We start from the raw sequence: 514 nt of genomic DNA, 5'->3' as shown, positions 1-514 counted from the left end.
GTGAGTTGTAAGATTGAGTCAAGGAATTCTCCCGCAATGCAGTGTGAAGGGCGGAAGAGGTGGGAGGTTTGAAAGGAAAATGAAGAAACAAAGTGTAGATTCAAAAGTTCCACCTTTCACAGGTGGAAAAGGAGAGGAGGGAGGGATACAGTACTTAAAGAGATTATTAAAGACAAGAATTTCTGGAATTAAAGAATGATACAAGTCACGGAACTAGACAGCGGGACAGTTCAGAACATCTAGAAGCAAATGTTGGCAAAGGTGTAAGTAGGTCTCTCACACTCCTGCTGGTGGGGTGCCCCCACAGCTGGTTTGGAAGGCAACTTGGCAGTGGCCATTTTTAAAAAAAATTTCTTCTCAGTATCTTCCTTGGAAAAACACTCTCAAGTGACAAGAAGGGTATAGGATGTTCATTTCAGCCTTATTTATAACAGCAAAAAATTATTAACAATGTATCTGTTCATTAATTAGAGAATAGCTAAGTGAACCTTAGCCATACTATGGAATATTAATG

General features: G+C 39.7%; 1 protein-coding gene across 4 annotated transcripts in view; it reads left to right on the top strand.

Moving 5' to 3' along the window:
• LOC115801621 (uncharacterized) overlaps positions 1-514 on the top strand; it is a 169,576-nt gene that overhangs the window by 78,765 nt on the left and 90,297 nt on the right. The gene's annotated exons all lie outside the window — the stretch shown is intronic.

The sequence above is a fragment of the Delphinapterus leucas genome, chromosome 3, assembly GCF_059928025.1.
Source record: "Delphinapterus leucas isolate spDelLeu-1000000601 "Yukka" chromosome 3, BTC_Dleu_Yukka2, whole genome shotgun sequence".
Lineage (NCBI taxonomy): Eukaryota > Metazoa > Chordata > Mammalia > Artiodactyla > Monodontidae > Delphinapterus > Delphinapterus leucas.
The sequence above is the reverse complement of the archived record's forward strand: the minus strand, read 5'-3'. Positions and strand labels throughout refer to the sequence as shown.